Source organism: Myotis lucifugus, unplaced genomic scaffold, assembly GCF_000147115.1.
Source record: "Myotis lucifugus unplaced genomic scaffold, Myoluc2.0 scaffold_6, whole genome shotgun sequence".
In the NCBI taxonomy this organism is placed as follows: domain Eukaryota; kingdom Metazoa; phylum Chordata; class Mammalia; order Chiroptera; family Vespertilionidae; genus Myotis; species Myotis lucifugus.
The window spans coordinates 17,644,714-17,671,725 of NW_005871054.1; the positions used below are offsets into that span (position 1 = coordinate 17,644,714).

Genomic DNA, 27,012 nt, shown 5'->3' on the forward strand with positions numbered 1-27,012 from the left:
GAAAGAGCTGACAGTTTGATGAACTTAAGAGAAGTCACAAAGAGGGGTGCAAAAGAAATTTACTAGGTTTTGAGCAGGGTAAAAGCTTTTTGCTCAGACAACACCAATCATGTATACACAGACTAGACAATAATACAAAGCAGTTTAAGATCAAGGAACATAGGAAATATTACTTGTAATACAAACTATAAGAAATATAGAAAAATCATAGATTAGTGCCAGATACCATGTGTGCCTTTTATCTTAATTCTTTAAAAAGAAAAATCCCAGATCTTAGCTTGGGAAAGTATTTTTAATTATAATTCAATGAAACAAACAAAAACCAGTGAGGTTTCATTGAGTAATTGAGAAAATATTGACTAGAAGTCTAGAGATTTAACAGAATGCAGGGTTTGGAAAAGTAGGTTTACAGCTGTGAATATGTGAAACACAGTTTATTCTTGTATTATTATTTATTAATTATTGTATTATTTTCCATATGAACTATAAACCTACTTTTACCCCACCCTGTATTTCTAAACAAATATCTTAGCATTGCTATAATTTAATTTCCTCACTCATAAGCAGGGTGTAATAATACTTTGAGACTCAGAAGATCTTTGTGAACATTAAATGCAATGATGTTTGTGAAAATTGTCAGTATTATTCAATCTTTATCATCATCATTATTATTCCAGCTCTAGTCCTACTTAAGCTGTGTGACCTTAAATGGAAGAGGGGAGATGGGGAGGTTAGACCAGATGATCCCTTTAAACTCTCTGTCTATGCTTATATAAATCATTATTTCCTCTTCAAAAATACATAAGTATACTTTGTGATAGATAAGCAATTAAAATGCATAAGAACATACCACCCCCATACCCAGTGGGTAGAGAGAAAGAGAAATTAAACTGACAAGGAGAGAGCAAAACTGCGCATCCAATCCCATACATTGTGTGTAGCATGCACTTAGTTGATTTACCAGTTGTAAGAAAACACTTGTAAAATTTAAAAGCAGTATAGTAAAATTTTGAAAATAAAGATTAATATGTAGGCAGAGCCCCATCACATCCCATTAAAAGGTCAAATGCCAATAACAGAATCACATAGCAATGCCACTTTTCCATTTATTTGGTCAACTCCTAATGATTCTACAAAGCTCCATCCAGAAGTCTATCACCTCCCTTTCCCAAATTGCTCATCAAGCACTGGGTGTATCGTAGGCTTACCAGTCATTTATCCTTGGTTATTTTTCACATCTACCTACCCCCTACATTGCTAGATACTTAAGAATTAGAATAATGTCTTATCCAACTTTATAGCCAGGCAAATCACAGGGTCTAAACCATAAAATGTGTTCAATAATGCTAGTTTGTAAATTGAGTTAATTAATTGAATATTGAAAATGCAAAGTGCATCATAGAAGCTAGTTCATAGGTCAACAGAAAAGACTTCTGACTTTAAATAGCATCTGACACAGTCTCCCTAAAATTTCTTTCAAAATAGCCATGAATATGGAGGATTAAAATATCCCACTCTGAAAAGTAAGACATTTTCATTAGCCATGATACTAACGGAACTGTGCTGAAGACTGCAATCGGTAAACCCTTGTGTTATGCTGCCTGAATAGAAAGACTGACCACCTGGAAAAAGGTACAAAGGTACATTTCTCCCAAACTGTCTGGTTCCTTGGAATAAGAATACAAGATCTGTCCCAACCCAGAACCAGATAACTGACCTTTTTTGACTAGCTGCTGCTTTTTAAGGCTGTCAAAATATTATTTCCCACTGCCCCCCCTCCCCTGCAACTTATAAAGATTCAACTTATGAATTATAGGTAAAAGAAACTAAAGCAGGTGGAATAGAAATTACAATCAATGACATAATTGGAAGTCACAAATTGGAAAAATGTCTTAAATATACAGATTTAAGGAGCCCACATGTTTCAGAGGAATATACATATATGTATCAAATCCACAACTAAGTGCATTCTTGGAAGAGATTTTAATATAAATGTGAAGAAAATATTCTTCAAGAATCCAGACAGGAATAGTAAGTTGCATTTAAAGAGGGAAATATCATACTGGTCTTAGACTTCTTCTTTGTATTATTAGATGTTGGAAGAAAATGAAACAGAATTTTGTGGAGAACATTGCAATCCAAAATTTTATACCCAGTTTTTATGACTCTTTTACTTGCAAGTGAGAGGAAGCCTAGTTCAACCTAGCTTAAGGAGTAAATAAATGAATCCATTGGCTCGCAAAACTTCCAAGGTAACTTTAGGTACAGCTGGACCCAGGGGCTCAAATAAAGTCATTCTTTCTCTCTCTCTTTCTCCCCACCATCAACCCCACCATCTTCTGCTTCATCTTAGCTCTTCTTTGTTTCAATATTGACCTCATTTTAGCCCACAGTAAAGACACTCTTTCCCTATCCCAGGAAATATGGCCAAGGAGACAATTGCAGGCCCACATTGTCTTAGCAAATGAAAGATAGACTCTACATCCATGAGATTTTTAATTTTACAAAAATACTTTGGTTGTTTGTACTCAGACCATGTCTAGTCACCCTGGATGAGAGATTGGTCCATTATTTTGAAGGCCTGGGTCACTTGCTGCTCCTGTAGCCAGAGGCTACACTGTGATTAACAGTCTCACAAGAACCTAATGAAATGGGAGAGAAGCAGGTCCTTCACAGAAAAAGAGGTAGGCACAGACAATAAGAGCAAATATCAACTACATTTCCTCCATGCCTATTAAGCACATATTCATATGCATTTCTGCATTTATAATTCCATAAGTGCCTCCACCTAATGTTTATCCAACTAACGTATAACTAAAATCACACTTACTTCAAAGATAGACAACTCAGAATCACATCCAGTTACCAACCCATCTTCACGTCCGGGATCTCTGGATGATGCACACATTTCTGACATCCACATATGTCTCCTCTTGATCCAAAAACCTGCAGATTAAATGATTAATGTAATAATCACCTATACTTCCATTACACAGTAGAGGAGGAAAAACAGGATACATATCTTCAATTAAAACTAAATTCAGAAAAGGTGGCATCACATATGCCATAGCATACGACATACCCCAAAGAATAACATAGCAAGGATGTACATCTTGGCAGTAGAACCAATCTGACTGCCCCAAGCTTTTCCCTGTGCACAGATGGACCAAATTCATCATTTTTCAAGGCTGTGCTTAAAATAAATGCAGTGCATACATTTTTCTAAAGGTCCTGCCCCTTAGCATCCCTCTTCCACTTGATGTTGTTACAAGGACCTGGAGATTGCCTTAGAAACCTGGCAATCACTAGTTCCTTTTGGATTGTCATTTCTCAATTTAATACTTTTAAACCCCTAGTCATCTACCGATTGTGCCTACTTCTGGAAGTGAAAAGCAGTGTCCTTGATTATAGACCAGACTCTTTTGCATTGCTGTCCCTTAGCAGCAGGTCTTAGCCTTCAGCTAAATGCCTCCTAAATGACTCAGGCTGAGGTATTGAGGCAGAACTAATCATCAGTGCTGTGTCCTAGCTGAACTCACGTTGGTTGACTATTTACTAGAGAATGAACTGTTATCTTCAACACCAGCAAATGCTAAGCAGGATAATTTGAGAAGGGGCTTAAAGGATAAGGTTTAAAGATTTCTTATATTTTTTCTGAGTCCAAATCATATCCCCTACTGTGTCTCCCATCTCTCAACCTGTGCCAATACTAATTTCAGCTTGGGTTTTTGTAGTTCCATGAGGTATATGATTCTCTGACCCACAGAGTCTTAAATTACTGCTCACATCCAAATGGGGAAAAGATATCTCTTAACTAAGTTATATATTATTCCCTTCATGCTTTCAGTGGGACCAATTTATTCTTGGAACTTTTTCTTTTCCTGAAACACATCAAGAAGCAGAAAACATCCTAAAATTTTGATGATTTCTCTAATACTCCAGTCTCAGCAGGTGCATGGTCTGAGTCAAAAGAAACAACAGGTGACCCTTCAGTCAATACATCTCAGAACAGCATAACAAAGATTGTCAACTTTCCTGCCCTTGGGATGGGGGTGTCTCTATCCCCTCCACACTTAGCCTCAACCAAACCCTCATTGTAGAGTCTGCGTCTAGCAATGGCCTGCTCCTAGCATCAATTCTAGGCTTCTTTTTTTCTTCTTTTCAGTTGTAAAGGATAGAAAACCAACCCAATCTATCTTAAGGAAAAAAAACGAAGGAAATTTATTGAATTGTATGACTGGAAAGTCCAAAAGTGAGAATTCAATAACAGCTGGATGAAAGATCTCAAACAATTCACCTGGACCCACTCTCATTTTCTCATTCTGTACTCTCTAGCTCTTTCTCTCTCCATTTCTCAGATCTGCTTGTTTCTGTTTTGTTTGTTTCATTTTATTTATGTTGGCCTCATTCTCTCTCATCATAGATAGATTGTGTTCACATGACAGGAAACATGGCCACTGGCATCCCAACCCTACATCCATACAGTTCACAATCCATACGTGTAATTTAATTCAGGGGCCCATTTCTGGTTCCCTAACACAACCATGTGAGTCAGCTACACAGTAGAGAAGTATAAGTCATTAACACCCAGACTAGGCTATGCAACGGGCTCCCTGTTTCCTGCCATAACATTAAATTCAGGACAGTTCTAGCATCCCAAGGACCACCCAGATTCAGTCCTGACCAGAACAAGCTTGACAGGCCCAATGGCAATTGCTACTTTCTGGAAGCTAAAAGGATGTGGATTTTAGGACAAGAAGAAAGAAAAAGAAAGTGCTGAGATGTATTGATTCCAAAGAAAGAGTTACCCTTCGGTAATTTGCCCAAGTTACAAGAAATTCTCAGAAGTTCATAGAGAGGACCAAAATTAGCCTAGTTCAAGTGAACTCCTGACCAAGAACCAGGCAAGACATAAAGACTATCCCACAAGTATAACCGTCGATATTGAGCTTGTCTAGATACAGCTTCTCAGAAACACTGCCATTTGATATTTCATTTTTCCAAATCCTTCTCTTTCCAGCCTGTCTTTCTTTTAGCTATCCTTTAGCTACCCTTTGTTATTGATTTATTCTTTGACTGTGTTGTATGTGTATGTGGTCTGTAGATGATCAATTCTTGAATTTAGTGAGACTTGTTTTATAGTCTAGTATATGGGCAGTTTTTGTAAATGTTGCATGACATGTGGGAATCCATATATTTCATGAAATAAAACTTCTTAATTGCAAAAAAAAGAGAAAGAAAGAAATGAGTTATGAAGGCCATAAAAACATATGGAAGACCATTAAATGCTTGTTGCAAAATGGAAGAAGCCAGTCTAAAAAAGCAGCATATTGTATGATTCCAACTATATGACATTCTGGAAAAGGCAACTCTATAGGGCAGTGAAAAGATCAGTGGTTACCAGCAGTTTGTGTGGGGGGAAGGAGGGTGAATAGCATAGGAGATTTTTTAGGACAATGAAATTTTTCTGTATGCTACTGTAATTGTGGATACATGACATTATTCATTTGTCAAAACCCACAGAATTGTACAACAGAAAGAGTGAACCCTAATTTAAACTATGGACTTTAATAATAACATGTCAATATTGGCTTATCAATTGTATCAAATAAGCCATATGAATGCAAGTTGTTAACAATAGGGGAAACTGAGGGGGTTATATGGGAACTCTCGGTACTTTTTGCTCACTCTCTTTGTAAACCTAAAACTGTTCTAAAAATAAAGTCTAGCCAGTTTGGCTCAGTGAATAGAGTGTCGGCCCACAAACTGAAGGGTCCCAGGTTCGATTCCGGTCAAGGGCACGTACCTCGGTTTGCAGGCTCAACCCCCAGCACTGCTCAGTGTGCATGCAGGAGGCAACCAATTGATGTGTCTCTCTCACATTGATGCTTCTCTCTCTGTCTCTCCCCCTCCCCTCCACTCTCTCTACAAATCAATGGAAAAGTATCCTCGGGTGAAGAATAACAAAAAAATTAAATAAAAATAAATAAAGTCTAATAATAATTTAAAAAAACCACATCACATAGTTGGCTGAAGGATCTTTTAGTGCCAGAAATAAGGAAGTGCTCAAAAATAATATGTGGGTATGTCAGAAGCACACAGGAGCCAATCTAAAAGAGTTCCCAGTAGCCAAAGTTGGGTTGACTTGTATAACAAATAAATAATGATGGCATAGGGTTATAATCCAAAGAATAAAACAAATATCCACAAGTCCATCTGATATAAATAAACAAATAAGTAAACAAAGAAGGGACAACTCTTCCTTACAGACGAATTCCAATTGATAAATACAGAGGCATGAGGAAAACAGAAAACCACCGGAACACTACAGTAATAACTGCAGCATGAATGCGCAAATTCATGGAAATTTGAAGAAAAATAGGATATTTTCATGGTCTCAAAATACTGTCCACAAAGTTTATTCATTGCAATGGGAAAACAGTAACTGTATGGTGGAGAAACCTGGCAGACACCACCTTAACCAAGTGACCAAGGTTACCGTCACAAGTAATAAAATATATTGAATCATGTATCCACCCAGATGATGCATTGAGAAGGGTACATAGCATCCTTCCCCAAAATGTATAGTCACATCTAATTAGGAGAAAACATCAGGAAAACCCAAGTAGAGGGCCATTCTATAAAATATCTGATCAGACTCTTCAACAGCATCCAAGTCCTGGGAGACAAGGAAAGGCTGAGGTGCTGTGACGTTGGGGAGGACTAAACGCAAGGAGACCATGGCTGGCTCCTGGGCCAGACAAGGGACAGCAGTGGGAAAACTGAGGGAATCTGAATGAAGCCTGCAGTATGCTTAATTGTTTTGTGTAATTTTCATAATTGTATTGTGGTTATGTAAGACATTAGAGGAAATTGAGTGGAAGGCATATGGAAAGTCTCTGTGCTATTTTTGTAACTCTTCTGTAAGTCTAAGCTTATCTCAAAATAAAAAGTTAAAAACAATAGTTGGTGTTGTTCTATGCTGGCTTTTGTTACCAGTGTCTAAACTATTTATGGGGCTGGGAAAATTACTAACTAAAAGTTTTTCTTTCCCCCAAAGACAGAGTTATAGAAACAATATCATCATCTTCATTAATGAGAGATCATTAATTGAGTGAGAATTAACCAAAAAAGGAAGGAAAACACCTTATAGAAAAAGAAAAGGGGGAAATAATGTTAGCATATTCTGCTAAACAAAGTTAATATGTAATTGTAAGCATTTAAGTATTCATACTGTGTAAATGCCTTTTGCAAATGAGATTATAGATTTGCTTGCAAACAGAAAGCATGCTAAATAAAGGTAAGGTGCTATTATTTAAAACAACAACAACAACCAGTGGATGATATTGGCAGCAATCCTTGCAGAAATCTCAGGCTTCCAGGAAGATGCTATCTACAAAGAAACATGCACTGCGCACAGCATCCCCACAGCCAGATGGGAGACAGCAAAGGAGAACTAAACATTCCGCTCTGAGTTCTCCCATGAATTGAAATTGATTGGCTTTGCTGGACAGTAACATGGTGACTTTCAGGATGAATATTCAGGGGACGGAATCCTCAAGCTTCAGATTGCTCAAGTTTCTCTGTGGAACCCGGGCAAACGTAAACAGGGACTTAGCTCAAGTAAGTGACCCTTCAGCGTCTGTGTTGCTCCTGTCCACTCAACTGCCCTCCTCCCTTTTATCCACAGAGCTGACGAAGCACAAGGACCTGGCCGGAGGGGGGGGGAGGCAGGGGGGCGGAGGGGGGAGCGGGGGGAGCAAAGGGGGGCTGAAATCAGTGCGTTTACATCAGTTCTGCAGGACACAGCAAAATCCGAAATGGATTGTGACCTGCTGGTAATCTTTCACAGCGAATCAAGTGATCATTGATTAAAAATAGCTTTGAACATGTATCACACATCTATTTCAGGCCTCGTTTTATTTGGAATGCAAATTCTGCTGGAAGCCAGAGCTACAGGAGCAGCAGCTGGAAATCTACTCAGACATTCTAGCCGATTCACACCAAGCCCAGTTGGCAAATGAATGCTATTCTGCGGTCCCAGGGAAGGAGAGACGGTTAATTATGCCCTCCTGCCCAGTGGTTTCTATTATGGACACATCTGGACTGAGAGGCTCATTTGAAATCCCCAAATTCACTGTTTTCTAGAGCCTAAACCAAGTTTAAAAATTTATTTATGAGGATGAGACGGTAGTGCATGCAAACTGCCTCGCCCACAGACACCAAGGCAGGCTCCCATGAAAGTCTGTCCTCATTCCAAAGGCTCTCTTATGCCTCAGGTGCTCATATTTTCATCAGTGTTTCCTACCAGTTCCGAAAATGCAGTGTTTGGACAGGTTTCTCAGTAAATAATAAATAAAGCACACACGCCCATCCCTGTATCTCGGGGCTAAGGATTTTTATTTCCAAGACGCCCTCAACCACTGCAAGCAGTGATATTTTCATCTCTGAAAGGAAGGCGGGCTGGGACCTTGCCTGTTTCCAAGAGGAAGCCTTTCAAGGAATGCCTGTGCCCTGCGTGGAGACACAGCCATTTGCTCGGAGGAAAACTTCCTCCAAGAGATCACTGACTCCTGTTCTGGCAGCAGGAGTGGTCGAGCAGTGACTGCACTGTTGGAGGCGCATCTTTGAGAAGAGAATTAAAGCTGACCAGGGTGGCCCTAACCGGTTTGGCTCAGTGGATAGAGCTTTGGCCTGTGGACTGAAGGGTTCCAGGTTCGATTCCGGTCAAGGGCATGTACCTTGGTTGCGGGCACATCCCCAGTAGGGGGTGTGTAGCAGGCAGCTGATCGATGTTTCTCTCATCTTTGTTTCTAACTCTCTATCCCTCTCCTTTCCTCTCTGTAAAAAATCAATAAAATAGATTTTAAAAAAATAAAACAAAATAAAGCAGACCAGGGTGGCTATTCAAATTTTACAGGGCCTCAATTTTAGCCAACTGGCTACTTCCTATTGCACTTAGGCCTCGAATAACACAGGTCCCTAAACCTCCCTATGCCTCAACCCATCTTCCCAGTGTTCGCAGAGTGGAGAGCATCATCAGACCAGGCAGCAGCTCCAGGGCAGAGATGTAGGGCAGGCATCCTTGAAGAGTCAGGTGTCCCCGCCAGGAGGCGATATCAGAAGCACCAGGAGTGCCATGAAACCAAACGCTAAGACTATGAATGGCTCTTCCCACTGGAGTCCTGTAAGGGAATGACAGATGAAGGTCAGATCTGGCCGAAACAAGGTGGCATCCAGATTTACTCAACACAAAAGTGAAGGGTGGGGCCTGGGTTCCGAAACCAAATGGAAGGAGCATGGTGCCCTGGAAGAGCAAGTGCTTTGGAAGCAGACAGATTTGCATTCAAATCCCAGTTCCACTGCAAGAGTTTCAGCAATTTCCTTGCCTTTTCTGGGCCTCTGTTTTCCTCGTAGGAAATTGGGCTAATAATGCTTTTTTTAAAGGAATTGTATGAGAATTAAATTAGAAAGACTATGGGGAGGGGTAAAAAAGAAAAAGCTAGGCTCAGAGTGGCATTCTGTAAATGTTAACCATCCTGCTCCCTGCTCCCTGGACCCAGTGGTTCTTGCCCCTGGCTGCAGATTAGAATCGCCGGGGAATTTTTGAAACCCCTGCCCCAGAGATCCTAAATGTAACCGATGTGGGACAAGATTCAGTGATCAGTATTTTCAAATGTCTTTAAGACCCTCCCAAGAGATTCTAATATGTTTCTAAGACTCAGAACCACTGCCCAAGTATATCAGAATGAATATCACTTTTGGATTTGAAATTTTCTATTATGGTTTAGGCAAATATTTTACTTATCTGAGGCTTAACTTTTTTATTATTTTAACAATGGGGAATAATATTCTGAATTTATAGGATTTGAATATATTTGAGATATATTTAAAAAAAACTCCTAAAAAAAGAAACTGGCAATTAGTAGATGCTCAATAAGTATTCATTATTTTTCCTTTGTTTTCTTGTCATTAGTCAGGGAACATATATGTGCCGAATATTATTAGAATACATAAGAACAACAGATGTGAGATACTGCCCGTCAGACAGTTTTGAAATTAAGATAATCACTAACTACCTTAGGCAAGACTGTCTTACCTATCAACTGATGGAACATGCGGTTAAATCCTAGGATAGGGAAGGCAACTATGACGTCCATTTACCTCATTCTTCCCTTCAATGCTCATTGCAGACATCTCTAATGAATCACAGCACCCTTTCCTATTGAGCCCCTCTGAGGCCTCAAAATCCTTTGCCATAGAGATCTCTCAATATATTTTTATTGATTTTTCACAGAGAGGAAGGGAGAGAGATAGAGAGCCAGAAACATCGATGAGAGAGAAACATCGACCAGCTGCCTCCTGCACATCTCCCACTGGGGATATGCCCGCAACCAAGGCACATGCCCTTGACCGGAATCGAACCCGGGACCTTTCAGTCCGCAGGCTGACGCTCTATCCCTATTGAGCCCCTCTGAGGCCTCAAAATCCTTTGCCATAGAGATCTCTCAGGCATACACCAGCAATTAATCAGAGCTGGAATATGCACGGAAATAAATTTGCCATCCTTATCTTAGGTGATGGGCTGCCTTACGCCGGCAAATGAGGCATATTTCAGAAATGATTAAGTGGGTTCCCTGGTATGTAGGGAGTGTGTGGCCAGAGATAAAGGCAGATCCTCATAAGGCCCAACTTTATACAATCTGATCTATACTAAGCTAAGAATCTATGCTTTCTGGCGAGTGCAGGGAACATAGCGGGGGAGTGAGTAAACACCAAGTAAAAAATGAAAGAGCCGGTGTCTGCATGGTGCTTAGTGCACTCAGGGTGTGCCTACCTCCCACAATTTCCAGAAAGTGCTATCAGATCATTTTCCAAAAGCCAGATTATTTCTCTAACTTAAGAAACGTGAAGCCAACTATTGCAGTGTTTCTTCCCCAAGGTGACAGGCAGAGGCTCTGATGAGAAAGCTCAAGTCTGTGGGTGAAAGCTCGACATTCATAACCTGCAGGCTTCCAGAGCTGAGAGCTTTTAAACACGAGGCCAGAAGATTGGTGCGAATGGCTGGAGTCCTCACCTGCTGTGCCCACCCGAGGACAGCCAGCACTTCTGAAAATGAAGCTTCTGCTAATCCCTCTTACTATTGGTTAACCCCTTTGCTGTGTTCACTTGTGACACAGCAGCATTAGCCCCTGCTGGACAATATCCTGACAGTTTAGTGCTAAATCCACAGCAGGCAAAAGCAATAATTCTGATAGCCTGTTTAAAAGTCTTTTATTTGGAACCTTATCAACTACATAAAGATATGTCATTAAACTCAAAGTCAACATGTCCCCAACTCAATTTCCTTTTATCTGGATCCCAAAAATGCCTGCAGTTATGTTAAGGCCACCCCACACTTGGGGAATGTAATGAAGGGAAAGGGGGAATAGAAAGAGACAGCTGTCTTAACAATTTCCGTCAAAATATCTTACTTTGGCCCAGCTGGTGCGGCTCAATTGGTTGAGCATCACCCTGTACACCAAGAGGTCACTGGTTCCATTTTCTAGTTAAGGCACATGCCCAGGTGGATTGCAGGTTCGATCCCCAGTAGGGGGCCTTGCAGGAGGCAGCTGATTGATGGGTGTTTTTCTCTTTCATCATCGATGTTTCTCTCTCTCTCTCTCTCTCTCTCTCTCTCTCTCTCTCTCTCTCTCTTTCTCCCTCTCCCTCTCCCTTCCTCTCTCACTAAATCAATAAAAACAGATTTTTTAAAAAATCTTACTTTCAATCTTTACAAAAATATACGAACCTATAAAAGATATTGCCTGGTCAGTGTGGCTCGGTGGTTGAGCATCAACCTATGAACCAGGAGGTCAGGGCACATTCCTAGTCAGGGCACATGCCTGGGGTTGCAGGCTCAATCCCCAGTAGGGGGCGTGCAGGAGGCAGCCGATCAATGATTCTCATCATTGATGTTTCTATCTCCCTCTCCCTTCTTCTCTGAAATCAATACAAACATATTTTACAAAGTAAAAATAAAAGATATTGATGGGCCTCCTCCCAGGGTTTTTGGAAAGAGCCGTACAAGCAAGGATTCATGAAGCTTAAGCTACAATAAGTTCACAGTCAATTTGTCCCTGCAGAGGGGCACACAGGATCCAAATGATATAGCAGAGAAACATCTCCAGGGATCATTAGTAGAACTCCCTCGGTACACAACAGTGGGAAAACTGAGGCCCTCGGAGGTTGTGTGACATCCCATAGTCACAAATATGGTTAGTGACAGAGCGGGGACTGGAATTGTGGCACCAACTCCAGCGCTCTGTATATTGCTTCAAGCTTTGTGGTTTTTTCCCTTACGATCTTTAGACTCTGAGAGCTCAATTTCAGCTCAGTGTATATTGAAGAAAATAAAGTGTTTAGAAGAGGTGTCACTCCAGATTTCATTTAGGCAAAGTACCAAATAAATACCTTTTATCCCTGTGATCAGTCTCACAGCCTCTCACAGAGTACTTGTCAACAGAGATATTTTGCTGATGCATTGAATCTTACCCAACAAAGGGGGGAAAATCCCTTTCATAAGTCATAATGCGTAACGCATATGTTGAGATTTGGTTTGGTATCCAAATAGACATCCTCTATCCAAAAGAAGAAAAAAATTACTAAATGCTAATACTAATGCTAATGTTAGCCTAGTACAAGTGTCTCATGCTGTGGCTTTATTCTGATTTGTGGCTTGAGATAAAGATTTCATATCCCTCATTTGAATGACAGTATCCACATACTGGGTTTTTATGGGCTGCAGTATGTTCCTATACTAACATTTCAATGCAGTCACTTCCACCCGGAAGATTTATTTCATCTGAAAGTTCACCCACATCACACAATTAAATCAAGTTAAATATCAGTTATCTAGGCCGCATTCTATTGTCCTCATGCATACAAAAATCATTTCTTAAATGCCCGATGTGTCATTTCTATACTGTAATAGAGGAAATAGGAGAAACATGTGACACTGAAGATGAGATACAACAGTGAATAATATAAGATGTTTGCCCTCATGGAGCTCCTAGACAAGGGGGAGAAATAGGCACCTGGCCCAGTGGCCACAATGCAATATGGTAGAGTCTGAGAGCACAGAGGCAGGGAACAGTCATTCAGCCAGGGACCTGGGAACTCAAGCAGGTTTTGAAGAGCTGACACTTGAATTAATTCTCACAAGAAAATGTTCCCTAGAGAGGAAAGAGGACGGACATTAGAAGCAGGACCAATATGTGCAAAGGTTTGGAGATGTGAAGGAGAATGTTTAGGAGACCACTAACAATTAATTTTGGCTACAACTTGGAGCGCTGGGGAGCAGGGAGGGTGGTAGCAGGAGAAAAGCTGAAATGCGGAGACCACTAACAATTAATTTTGGCTACAACTTGGAGCGCTGGGGAGCAGGGAGGGTGGTAGCAGGAGAAAAGCTGAAATGCCGAGTGTCGTATCAGTCTGGCAAGGATTTGGGTACCAGGCTAAGGAGTTTGGACTTGCTTCTGTAGGAAAGAGCAGCTTCGAAACAGCATAGTGACATCATCAGATCTGTGTTTAGGAAAGCCAAGTATAGGAGTCAAGGAGTTATAGGACCTTTGTGTGTGGCAAAGGTCTAGGTAAGAAACAAGACCCCGAGCTATGAAAATCTCAATGACTATGATGACAACATCTACTGGCAAAGGATCTCAAGAGGTATCTTTCAATAACCATCTCATTGTAAAAGTCTGTAATGAGAAATGTCAGAGCTGAATAACCAGACTAGAGCCCTCCCCATTGTCTTTCATACAGCAAGCAGTTACTCACAACATAAAGTTGCCAGATCATTTCTATAGGAGAACAAAACATGTCTCAGGATGACCTATATCTGATACTTTCCTCCTACTCCAGACTAATGACATCACATGTTGCTTACTTTTTCTTTTTCTTTTTTGCAGTCAATGAGGCTGAATCTAGATGGGCCAATAAGTCTGATTCATAGAGATGACAATGATGTAAGAGGCTGGGGACCTAAGACTCAAAGCTCCTCCCTTCTAGGTCAAACAGGAAAACACAGAAATGTATTGGCCCAATGGGAACAAAAGTGTCAACTTGTTAGTAGGCCCGTGAGTGTCCAATAAGTCCCCAGATGCAGAGTTCACCGGTAAAAGCTAGATTGGAGGGGAAAAGATTAAGTTTAAGGATAAATGTGGCTTCTGCTCCCATCACAAACCTATACCTTGAGGCCTGAGCGCTCAGACATGCCTCTGATGAATGGGCACTCAGAACCGACGACAAGCCCACTCACTCAGCCAGCAGAATGGATGAGGTCTGAAGCGGGCACTAGGACAAAGGGGGAGTTCCTAACCTCTGTCCCATGAGCAGCCCTGCTCAGGGGCTTCCTCAGGGGAGAGGGAAGGAGGAGAGCTCTTAGCTCTTGGGTCCAGGTAGTGAAAGCCAAAGTGGAAGCCAGTCATCCTTGTCAGTCAAACGTGGCAAAGGAACAGCTGCTCATTCTGGCCAATCAGACTGATCAGAAGGTCCCAGTAAGAGGACGAAGAGAGGCAGAAACATCCTCCCCGCATGGAGAGAGGGACAGACGTGTTTGGTAGTAGGCAGAGGTTGACAAATGATGTACAGAATGCCCAGTTAAGAGTTGAATTTCAGGTAAACAACAAATAATCTTATAGTATACGTATGCTCAAAATATTGCATGGGATATGCACTAAAATATTATTCATTGTTTATTGAAATCCAAATGAAACTGAGCATCCTATACTTTTGATAAATTTAACATCCCCAGGGGAAGAATATTCCCCCATGGCATAGATATTCACATCCCCACATCTGACTTCTAGAATGGAGAACTTATAAATCATCCAGTCCATCAGCTTAAATTCTCTCATGATGAAAATGAGGAAGCCCGGACAACTGCAATAACTGGCCCAAAGTCATGCTATTATTTGTTTGTTTGTTGTTAATACTCACCCCTTAGCTATTTTCCCATTGATTTTTAGAGACAATGGAAGGGAGGGAGGGAGGGAGGGAGAGAAACATGCATGTGAGAGAGACACACCAATTGGTTGCCTCCTGAACGTAATCTGACAAGGGCCAGGGATAGAACCTGCAACCCAGGTCTGTGCCCTTGAGCGGGAATTAAACCCAAGATGCTTCCGTCTGAGGGCCAATGCTCTAACCACTGAGCCCGCCGGCCAGGGCCCATAGTCATGCTACTATTAATGGCAGACCAAGGAATAAAATACATTTGCATTTTCTATTGTGGTGTTCTTCCCTCTCTGCCTCCCTAAGCCCTTTCTTCCCCTTGGCTCCCTAGCTCCTAAATTACATGAAAATTCCCTAAGGGCAAAGAGAATTATTTTTTAATACTTTCTCCCAGTGCCTAACACAATGCTTTATGAGCCCTGGCAGCACAATCGATATTGTGGAGTGGCAGGCCATGTGGCTGAATTACCTGGATAACTGCCACGTCTTTCCACTTCACTCAGACCTTCTGTGTCCTATTTTTGTAAACCCGGTTTTGGGGCGGTTGCTAGAAGGTTGGCACAGCCTCTAGCCAGGTGTGAAAATTGTCCTAGCCCTCCTGAGAGGCCCTGAGGCATGAGTTTCTGAATAACACAGCGCCTTTGGGAAGCATCTTTTCTATTGGGGTAATGGGTTCGAGGAAAACACAGCTGAGACCTTTGAGCTTTTGCATGAAAGGAAGCCTTATTTTAATCAGGAATTTCAGCTTCCTCCATGGCAAACCTTTGACTAGAGCTGCCAGCAAAGAACCAGCTGGACGTGTAGGCTTCCTTTCACTCCTTTCCCTTGCCTCCCTCTTGTGGACAAGCAGGCAAGCAGTTAGTGCAATGGACATGAGCAGGTGAAGAGTCCTTAATCAGCCTCACAGATGGATGTCTGCCACACACGGCACTTGCCAGGCCAGCCCGTGACAGATTAGTGAAGAGGGGTGATCTTCAGTGCCCTCCATCACTTCTCACAACTCATACCACTTTGTCTTCTCCTTATTCCCAGAACCTCGATCATCCCCCTAGCCCCCCTCCACCCCAACCTCTTTCAACCTCCATCTCCATGTTCCTGACCTGCTTCCGCTATAAACCAACCAAGACTTAGGCTTCCTGGAGTTCCAGGCAAGCAATTCCTCACTCCTCCAGGGAACAAGTTGCATCATTCCAATGAAAAGAGACCACACCGTTGAAAGCCGGATGCTGAGATGCTTCATGATAATAATAATATTTATTTAGTGCTTAATAATGTAAGCTCCTTTCACTAAGCATTTGATACCCATTTTCTTGTTTATGCTCATAATCTTCACAGTAAACCCGATACTGTGCTTCTGTCCATTTGACAGATGAAGGAACTGAGGTTTGGGAACATTAAATAATGCACTCAAGCTTTTACTCTAAGTTGCAGAACTGGGATTCAGACTCAGAACAGTTGGCTCTGGACTCCAAAAAGCTGTTTCATAGGACTTTCCGCAGTCATGGAAATATTCTGCGTCATCCAATATAGTGGGTACTAGCTTTAAGTAGCTACTGAGTATTTGAAATGTGACTACTGCCACTAAAGTTTTCATTTGATTTCATTTTTATTTATTTTATTTAAATAGCCACAGATGACTAGCGGTTACTCGAACAGCATGACTTAGAACATAACCCCTGTGTGATTCTAGTTACCTGCTTTTCCTTTCCCCACACACAGACTCACATGCACACCCTGGGTGGGTTAGGGACCCTTACTCCACGCAAAGTTAAAGTAGACCCTGACTACAAAATTGATAGTTGACTATGACGTCTTTGATGCAAGAAGGCAAGGGAAAGTGAATCAATAATATGAAAGACGTGAGCTCTTCTCCTCACTCTGCTGTGACAAGTGACAATAACTTCTCTGAGCCCCAGTTTCTGTCTTTGCTCAAGGACGGAGCTGTACCCCATGACTCCAGCTCTAAGGTTCCCCACCTGCTCTGGCTCTCAAGGTGGCACATTGAAAGCAAGAGTCCCAGGTGATGAGTCTGGCACTCACCGTGATTACCTGGAGGAACAGTCAAGCAAACATGCTTGATTGTGCACATCCAACACCCCATAATATATAGGGTTCTTTTTTTAGAACCCTAATCAGAGATTCCATTTCCATAATTAACATCTTTAGGAGTAATTGCAAATGACACATCTGTTCACCATCACCCCCTCCTTGGCAAAGTATGTGTTATAAACAACGTTTCTTCAGCTTGGTAAACACTTGGTGCCGGTCCTTTGCTTGTTGCGTTAGTCACTTTCTGCCTAGGGATGGTGATGATCCTGCGTGACCTCTTTCTGCAAGGTCCCATCCCTTCTGCCAATGGCACTCAAACCAGATTAGGACTTGCCTGCGACAACTACCCATTTTGACTGGCCACAGAGCATGAGTTCTTACTCTTGGTTTCCTACATCAAGGTTTTAGAGGATTCATGAAATTGTATGAAATGCTGGGTAAATATACTTGTGCATGTATGTTCTAGGGAGAAGGTTCATGGCTTCCATTAGAGTTTCAATGGTTGTCTATGATCCAAAAAATAATTAAGAAACATATTATTTGCTTCCCTTTATATGAAGGCGAGAATAGGTACATCTATAGAGATAGAAAGTAGATTAGTGGTTACTTAAGTCAGGGATGGATAGGGGGTACAAATAAGAGGACGAGGGTAATAGCTAAAGGATACAAGGTTTCTTCTTGAGGTGATGCAAATGTTCTAAAATTGGCTCTGATAGTTACCCATATCTGTGAATATACTCAAAAATAAACACTGAATTTCACATGGGTAAATTGCATGATATGCGAATTATATCTCAACTAGAGGCCCGGTGCATGAACGAGGGGAGAGGGGGTGTCCCTCAGCCCAGCCTGCACCCTCTCCAATCTGGGACCCCTCGAGGGATGTCCGACTGCCCGTTTAGGCCCGATCCCAGTGGCAGTCGGACATCCCTCTCACAATCCAGGACTGCTGGCTCCCAACCGCTCGCCTGCCTGCCTGCCTGCCTGCCTGCCTGATTGCCCCTAACTGCTTCTGCCTGCCAGCCTGATCACTCCCTAACCACTCCCCTGCCATCCTGATTGACACCTAACTGCTCCCCTGCTGGCCCAATTGCCCCTAAATTCCCTCCCCTGCCAGCCTGGTCACCCCTCACTGCCATCCCCTGCCAGCCTGGTCACCCCTAACTGCCCTCCCCTGCAGGCCTGGTCCCTCTCAACTGCCCTCCCCTGCCAGCCATCTTGTGTCCACATGGGGGTGGCCATCTTGTATGTTGGAGTGATGGTCAATTTGCATATTACCTCTTTATTATATAGGATAAGACTGTTTTTAAAAATGGCTAAGAACCCCTGCTTTGAAAAGGGGGTTATAGACTGTGGGTGCCCACAGACAGTGAAGCTGGGACCTCTTTTCTCTCAGAAAGCCTTAGGTGGTACCAAACACAGGTCTTTATTAGAAGAAAGGCCTGCTTTATGTGGGGCCTCCCAAGGGGTATGGTGCCATAGTATCAGGAAGGCTCTCTAGGCCAATACTTCTCAAACTTTAACAAGCATATGAGTTACTCAGAGATCTTTTTAAAATTCAGATTCTGATTCAGTAGTTAAAGGGCAGGACAAGGTTCTCCTGGTGATCCAAGGAACACTGTAAGAAGGCACTAGACAAAAACTATGTTCACATCCTCTCACCTCCCATGGATCTTCATGCCACCCAGCTACGTATAATAACGTAATTTCCTGAGATATACAGCTCTGGATACACTCTTTCTGTCTAGAGCTCTTTCCCCAGCTAAATTCTCTGCTCTCTTGCTCTAATGAACTAAGCTGAACAGCTTGGAAACCTCAAATGCCCCCTTTATCCTTCTCCCTTAAAGTCCAAGCCAGAAACAGGCCAATCAGTTCATTAGTTTTATTTCCCCTCAGCCCCACGCTGGCCCAGTTTAGCCCTTCAGCATGAGGTTGCATCCCATAAAAGGCACACCTAGCTCAAATACAACTTAGACACACGCAAAATAGTTATTTCATCTATGTGTCCTAAATGTAAATTTTTTACTCATCCCACTAAACATTTTACTTCCCCGGTACTGGATAAGGAAGTTGGCCACCCTGATGCTGATTTTGAACCAAGGGAGTATTCCTCTATGGGGAGATGGTGGTCAATATAAAGCAGATTGCCTCAAAAAAGTAAGGACTCCTTCATCAGCCTTATTCAAGTAGAACAATATCACACATGCTGTAGCAGGGATTGAGTGGTATAGTAGATTGAAAATACGGCCACAGTATTTTGTAACAACTCCCATCAAGGGGTGGAGTTCACTTCTCCACCTTGAATCTAGGCTGGCCCTGTGACTTGTCTTCACCAGTAAAATGTGGCAGAAATGTTGTATAAGTTCCAGAGCCCAGTTCCAAGAGACCTTGCAGCTTCTTCCCTCTTGAAATGCTGCCCTGAGAACACCATGTAAGGAACCCAGTCTAGCCAACTAGGATGAGAGGCTGCATGAGATGAACAAGGCACCCCAGCTGACAGTCAGTACCACTACCAGACCAGTGAATGAGGCCATGTTGGATCCCCCCCACCCCCGCCCCCCGCCAACACACACACACACACACACACACACACCAGTCCAGGTGAAAATAGCAGATGATGAAGGCCTGGGCAGGAGTGGGTAGAGGGCTAGAAGAGGTCAATGGGGGACGAGGGGGACATATGTAATACTTTCAATAAAGATTTTTTAAAAATAAAAATAAAATAGCAGAGGAACCACTCAGCCAACCCAAATAATTGTGAGAAATTTCTGTTGTTTTTTATCTCTACAATTTGAGGTGGTTTGTTACACAACAGTAGATAACAGAGGTAGATAGGATGGCAAACTAGGTAACATCTAAAAACTCTTCAAACATGTTAGTAGTGCCTGACTGGTGTGGCTCAGGGGTCGAGCATCAACCTAGGAATCCAAGGTCACGGTTCGTTTCCCGGTCAGGGGACATGCCCGGGTTGTGGGCTCAATCTCCAGTAGGGAGCGTGCAGGAGGCAGCCTATCAATGATTCTCTCTCATCATTGATGTTTCTATCATTGATGTTTCTAGCTCTCCCTCTCCCTTCCTCTCTGAAATCAATACAAAATATATTTAAAAAAAAGAAATGTTAGTAGGGGGCGGGGGAGGGGAGGAGTTGATTAAGCCTCTATAAAGCTTTTCCTTCTATCACAGCTCCGCGCTCCATTTATAATAAGTCTGGTTTCTGCATGTGCTTTTGTTGCTGGTTTGCCATGTGAGGAAAACAATGAAGGGCCTCTTTCACACCTTAGTGACTCTATTGTAACAGGGTGCCTTGCTTGAACTATGGGGGGCGGGGCGGACTTAGATATGTTTGCAGCTACTGGAGTTAGGTCACATCTCCCCACTGCATGAAGTGTTATGCCTGAGGCCTTTGGACAAAGTTGGGTAGTCCTGATATGGGGTGCCTAGAGGGAGAGAAGGGAAAACAGGATGACAATGGGTGAGGATGGAGTAATGTTTTCCCCCCACCCTGACCTCAACCCCATCACAAAGGACTGATGATGAATCTCAAAGAAAAGAGGAATTACACCAGAAGCTGAAGGAAGGCCTTGGGGAAATCTAGGCACACAGCTGCTTTGGAGCCCAGGGATAGAGCTGGCAACAGGGTTCCCTTCCTCACCCTGGCCAGCTCTGCTGTTGTAGAAGACTGAAGAAACCCAAGCAACGCTTAGAGAAATGGAGTTACACAGCTTTATTACACTAGCAGTCTCAGAGGAGTTGCCTCCAAAGTCTGAGCAAACCAATATGGTGGAAGCTCTTCTTTTATCCCCTTTGGTTTCTTTGTCCCCCAAAAATGGATGGGACTTCCGGACCTTTCATGGGCTTTGCTAAAAGCCCCGTGTGTTGGGGTGTGGGCCTTGAGACCATATCTAAGGGCCTGGCCTGGAGCCAGCACTGATAACCCCCTCCGGGGGTTGTGTATTGTTCATGGCTTATGGCCTCTGTAAAATGTGAGCATTTAGGTAACAGGTCTTGCAAGACCAGATTGTGGAGAAAGGGGCAGTGACTTAATTATAGTTTATCAAGAATGTACATTAGGTTACTGCTAGCCCCCCAAACATCAGGGTTACATTGGAATTAGCCTTTTAGCCTTCTCACTGCCAGGCACACAAAGCACCTCGCGCTTCCTAAGAAGAAAAGACTGTAGATGTGTTTCATGGGGTCCCATTATCCCTGAGGGCTCAGTCATCCAACATAGGGATAAAGTCCCCTGACAAAGGAGGCCCAGAACATGAGGCAAACTGTTTCTGAGCACGTGTGACATGCCAACACCTTAAGGACGCTCTGAGATAACTAAAGGAGGCCCAGGGGGAAGGTGTCAGAGGTTCAGCCTAAGCAGAAAGACATCTGTCTAAGCATCAGCGTGAATGTGTCCAAACATGTACGCACAAACTGGTGACACCATGAAATGTCTTTTTCCGTTTCTCTTTCTGGTGGCAGAGATCCCCATGACCCACACCACGTTGCGATAGCATCCAGCTGCTTTGCACATTCTTCATTTTTCAAGAGCTGGTTTTCTCACGGAGTTTTAGGTTATTTGAAAAATGAAGCTACTTTCCCAACTTGGGTGTATATTTCAACTAAGTTTGAAGCTAAAGCTATGGAATGAACGTTTGGAGCTCAGAGGGATAAGTTAGACCGCACATCCAGCTTACCCGCCTTTTGTCCGTGTATGGTGGAATAATCTAGAGATGCTGGCCCAGGCACTATTTCACCTCAAGTAGTCTAGAGATTGCATTATATTCTTATTTCAAGAAGGGAAATACAACCACGGGTATCATGGGCCTGGTTACAGGAAATAGACACAATTTGCCTGATTCAATTAGATTTTTTTATAACATCTTGTTGCTATTGGTCTTCTACAACTTATTCCTTTCTAGTCTAACCATTAATGGAATGCTATAAACTATTTTTAAATGTACAGTTTAATAATTTGGCAAAAGCTAGCAAGATTGAAGGAAAGTTTACCTGTAACTCAATAATTCTATTCTTACTAGTAAGTGTAGACTCAGAAAGGAAAACCTCATACAGGTGCCTAAGGAGACCTCAACAAGAATATGTGTTGCAGCATAACTTATAGCCTTGAAAAACATGTTTATCAATAGGGTAGAGTGAAATACATTTTCAGTTATTCATCCAAAGCAGTATGATGCAGCAGTTAAAATAATTGAATGAGATCTATTAGTATCAACATGGGTAAGTCACAACATAACGTCCAATGTGATAAAGTTTTAAAAGGATACATGTAGAATACTAGTATACTACTAGAGTTAAAATTAAAAGCCCACCTCCCCCAAAAGTACTACATATTCTTTCTGAATATATGTCTACATAGTAAAAGGAATTTTAACGAACAAGGAAGATAAATTCTAATGCTATGGTAGCAGTTCTCTCTGGACAGAAAGAGAAAGGAATAAATAGTGGGGTAGAAATATGGAGATTTAGCTATACTGCAACATTTTATTTCTAAGAAAAGCAGAAAGAAGGCAACGGAGGGAACCAGTGCTAATATGGCAAAATGGCAACTCTTAATATTTTGGTTGGTGCATAAGTATCAATTATATTCCTTTTCACAGTTTTATGTTTAAATTATTTACTTTTTTATTATTATTTAAAAATTATGGACAGCTCACCAGCAAAGGGACTTCACTCCCTCTGCTGTCGTGCCTATTCTGTAGGAACTACCTGGGTTGATTAATGACAAGAAACAAGTAAGCACATCCTCAGATTAAATGCTAATACTCATCTCTCCTCATCCCCACTCAAGCTATTTTTCCTCGCCATTACACACATGCTTCGCCTTTGGTTTCTGCCCGACGACACTAGCCCCAGGAGACAAGATAAGAGAGAAAGGTGGAAAACATGAAACCAAACCCTTGTAAAACATGAAGAAACACTTACTCTGCTAGAACCCACTTTGGAATGCTCTGTGTTTCTGTCACCTCGGGCATTCTGATTCATTCGGAGCATCTCCTCCAGATACAAGTCATTTAGCCAGCTGACAGGAGGAACAATTACTGCTGGCTTAAAGGATTGGTTGATTTCTCCTGCGTCTACTTGCCTGCAGGTCTGGCTCTCTGACAAATCAAGTCAGATCAATTTGTACCCTAAAGAGTAAATGGGAGGATGCAATTATTTTCTGGTTCAATAGAAAAGCATTTCATTTCAAAGGGCCGCTGTATAGCATTTCTTTTGAGATTCACTAGGAATGGGTCAGGCCCCTAGAGAGTAAATGATGGGTTCTTGGGCGGGGGGGGGGGGGGGAGAACACAGCTCAGCTTCGCTTCTCAATAAGCTCTGAGAACAGAGGCAGGAGGTGGGGGTGAACAGAAGGCACTGCATGGAGAGGGAAGGTTCTCCATAGTCCATTGTCTGAGTCAGTTCGGGCTGCTAACACAAAATACTACAGACTGGTTGGCTTACCAACCACAGAAATTTCTCACTGTGCTGAAGGCTGGAAATCCGAGATTAGGGTGCCACTAGGATGGAGTCCAGGTTGCAGACAGCTGACTTCTCATGTCCTCACATGGCAGGAAAGAGAGCTAGCTACCTCTGCTGCCTCTTCTAATAGGGTCACTCACCGTCTGAAGGCTCCACTTCCAGGACCTAATTACTACCTCCCAAAGGCCTCACCTTCAAATACCATCACGTTGGGATTGGGGTTTCAACATGTACATTTTGGAGGAACACAAACATTCAGTCCATGTTTAACAAATATTTTCTTTGTCTCATCAGAAGCAGTGAATCTTCTGAGAGGTAGAAAATATGCCGAAGATTCAAGAGGCTGAAAATTTAATTCTTCTGGCAGTCACATCAAGATCTAGAAAATTACCCCTGAAATGAAACTCCCCCCACACCCCACCCCACCCCCAAAAAAGCAGAAATAAACTTCTGAAGAACAAGAGGGAAACAGAGGTGGAAAAATCATAGAACCAGTCTGGTCCTTGACATACTGATGCCCTTCCCTTGCCTGCCTACAGAACTGATGGTTGAGACCCAGCACTGGGGGTTGGCTCCAGGTTTCTATGACTGAGAGCTTCCCCTGTGGGTTGTGCCTTCTCAGATGTTATCTAACACTGAACTCAGTCTTCAGGGTCAGATTCAACTGCACTCCTGCACACTCCCTATTCCCTCACCCCACAAACATTACAGTTGGCACCTAGGAGTTGGAATAATGTAGCACAAACACACAGGTTTTGGAGGCAGACTGCTTGGGTTCAGTTCTTAGCTCCGTGGCTTATTAGTTGTAAGACCGTCACAAACTACTTAACCTTCCATTTCCTCACCTGTAACACAGCAACAGTATTGGCACCTTCCTCATGGGGTTGCTGTTAAAGGACATGATGCGTATAAAGCTCTTAACACAGTATCTGGTACAGATCAAGCACTCTAGAGATGTTCATTGTGATTATGGTTGTTATTGTCTCCTGCCTTGGCTATGTGATGCTATCGGTTTGCTATGAAGGACTTGGAGATTTTAAATCAAAATTTTAGCCCTAAAGGTGAGGCATTCTTCCTCCGAGTCATTCCCATCTATCATAGAATTGTCATTCTTCCCTATATTGATCTCCATGGCAATCAGATATTTATTCTCGCTCCCCATCTCTACATGCTACAGGAGGTAAATTTAATCTTGAGCACAATATTGTAGCAATAGACAAGAAGACAGAAGGCAAGGGTTTTGTTTCTTTCTCTGGAAATAACCAGCTGTGTGTGTGAACAATTCGTTTACTATTTCTGCCTTGTGGTTTCCTCATCTGAAAAGTGAGGATCATTTTTCATGCTCTTTACATCCCTGGGTTATGAAAAACTGAAAAATGAATGTTGACTTACCAAGAGTAAGGAGAAAAAGAAATGCAAGAGACCATTGTTGGTTGATTATCTTTATTCTGATGCTGAAGTCCCTGAATGCATGAAGCCAGCAACGTCCAGAATGCAGGAAGTACGTCTACATAATACTGCTTTAACAGGCCTCGTGTTATAAAATCCATATTGTAATAATAAGGAACTTCATAAGTATTGTTGCTAATGGTGGATCCCCAAGTAAAGTTTAAAACTTTTCAATATAAACTATAGTTTCTATCTTTAAACTGCTCATTGCTGCCACATATTATATAAACTCAGCAAATTAAAAGCCTTCTCTCCTAAAATTAGAAACTGACCATGCACAGTTTCTGGTTGGTTCCTTTATAGCATTTGCATCTGATTTTAAGTATTTTATTTCCACAAAAGAATGCAAAGGGGTGAATAAATTTTCAGATTGTTTCTTTTTATTTAAAAAATATACTTGTAGCCCTAACTGGTTTGGCTCAGTGGATAGAGCGTCAGCCTGCAGACTGAAGGGTCCCAGGTTCGATTCCTGTCAAGGGCATGTACCTTGGTTGCGGGCACATCCCCAGTAGGGGGTGTGCAGGAGGCAGCTGATCGATGTTTCTCTCTCGTAGATGTTTCTAACTCTCTATCCCTCTCCCTTCCTCTCTGTAAAAAAATGAATAAAATATATTTTAAAAAAAATAAAAATATACTTGTAGCCCTGGGTGGCATTGCTCAGTGGTTAGAGTGTCAGCCTGCAAACCTAAGGGTTTCAGGTTCAATTCCAGTCAAGAGCATGTACCTGGGTTGCAGGTTCCCTGCCCAGTCTGGATGAGTGTGGGAGGCAACCAATTGATGTGGCTCTCTCACATCAATGTTTCTTTCTTTCCTCTCTTCCCTTTCCCCCCTCCCACTACATCCACTTTCATATATATATATATATATATATATATATATATATATGAAACATTATATATATATATATATATATATATATATCCTCCAGTGAGGATTAACTAAAAATAATAATAATACACTTGTAAAGTATTAACCAACTGTGTTTTCTGGAGATATTTTGAAAGTCTCTAAACATTTTTTTAAAATATATTTTATTGATTTTTTACAGAGAGGAAGGGAGAGGGATAGAGAGCTAGAAACATCGATGAGAGAGAAACATCAATCAGCTGCCTCCTACACCCCTCCCACTGGGGATGTGCCTGCAACCAAGGTACATGCCCTTGACCGGAATCGAACCTGGGACCCTTCAGTCCGCAGGCCGACGCTCTATCCACTGAGTCAAACCGGTCAGGGTCAAAGTCTCTAGATATTTTGAAAGTCTCATTAAAACTTCGTTTGCAACAGGAAATGGCTTCCTCTTATGAACATTTTTGTGTTTCTGCTAAGACTGAGCTAACACCTACTATCACTGTTATCTGCTGTGCTGTCACATCAGAAATGATGCTCACAAAGTAAGTAGTAAATAGTTTATTTGCAACAAGCATGCCCTGCTGCTAAAGACTGATGAGCACTCTGCTTCATATCCCTGAGCAATTTGGAGATGATTAACCATCACTCCTGCTTAGAGGATACAAATATAGGCAACCAGGGAAAATGCATTTATTGATATTAATGGGATTTATTTCCAATTTTTTAAAAAGTGTGCAGCCTCTCCAGTTATGGTGAGAAATTTCCTTTTCCCCCCAAGGAAATTGCTATCCTCATCTTCATTGCTTTGTTCAGACGGTTTCCTAAGCCTGGATGCCCCCACGCCTCCACTGTTTCCACATCTGTCTAAATCCTTTCATGTGCTACCTGTTCTGGGATGCCTCCTTCCCATCCCAACACAATTCCTCTCTTCTAAGCTCTCATAACCATGTACCAGTATCTCTGCATAATGTTGATTCTCCTTTGCTTTTAAATTCTTTGTCTCACACAGAATTTTGTTTGTTAAAGGACTGTGACCCATGTCTTTGAGATCTCTCCCCCTCTCCCCCTCTCTCTATTTCTCTATCTCAATACAAATGCATATATAGCACCCACATCATGCTTTGCACATAGTAAACACACAATAAATATCAACTGACAGATCATAAGAGCCATGATGTACTCACTCAATAAGCATCT

General features: G+C 42.1%; 1 protein-coding gene across 3 annotated transcripts in view; it reads right to left on the bottom strand.

Annotated features, from left to right (window-relative positions):
- The window catches only part of TMEM178A (transmembrane protein 178A), a 133,001-nt gene that overhangs the window by 81,624 nt on the left and 24,365 nt on the right, over positions 1-27,012 (bottom strand). The window contains exons 1-2 of one of the 3 annotated variants that reach the window (XM_023747450.1): positions 22,978-23,111; positions 2,831-2,946 (exon numbers count right to left, since the gene is read on the bottom strand). The gene's annotated coding sequence lies outside the window, so the exon portion shown is untranslated. Of the gene's footprint in view, positions 1-2,830; positions 2,947-22,977; positions 23,112-27,012 lie in introns of those variants that run through there. The other 2 variants (XM_023747453.1, XM_014447933.2) reach the window with 2 other exon arrangements.